The sequence below is a fragment of the Rhagoletis pomonella genome, unplaced genomic scaffold (genome assembly GCF_013731165.1).
Source record: "Rhagoletis pomonella isolate Grant_MI unplaced genomic scaffold, Rhpom_1.0 Rhpom_scaffold_00001, whole genome shotgun sequence".
Classification (NCBI taxonomy): domain Eukaryota; kingdom Metazoa; phylum Arthropoda; class Insecta; order Diptera; family Tephritidae; genus Rhagoletis; species Rhagoletis pomonella.
In genome coordinates, this window is record NW_023458555.1 from 59794243 (window position 1) to 59794723 (window position 481).

A 481-nucleotide genomic window follows, 5' to 3' on the forward strand; every position below is an offset into this window, starting at 1 on the left:
AATACAAGTACGGAAAAGGCTCAGTACTTCTTCAAGCGCTTTTTCAGTAACAGTGAAAAGAGTTATTGCGATTTTTAAATCACAGTGACTTTTTATGGCTATTGCGATCGCTAGTTCTTTTAATAACACAGAAATGTGTAATGATTCTAATAAAAGATGACAAATCAGTGTTTGTACACGTAGCGATAATTCCCACCCGTAGGGATTTCAGCCGAAAATATTTGTGTATTGAAAAGAGGAAAAAGTTTCATTTAGTTGTTGAAAAATTTCCATATTTCGCTTCGTTTTTTATTACTATTTAACTGCGTACTTGAAAATGTCCGTTTAAAACAACCGTGGAACGGTAATGAAAAAACGCAATATTCATACGAGCATATTCACAATGAATAACACTATGCGACAGTCAAAATCGGGATGGGATGAAACCAGAGACCGGCTTTGAGTACTAATAAAATTAGTATTCTTATTCATGATCCATAAA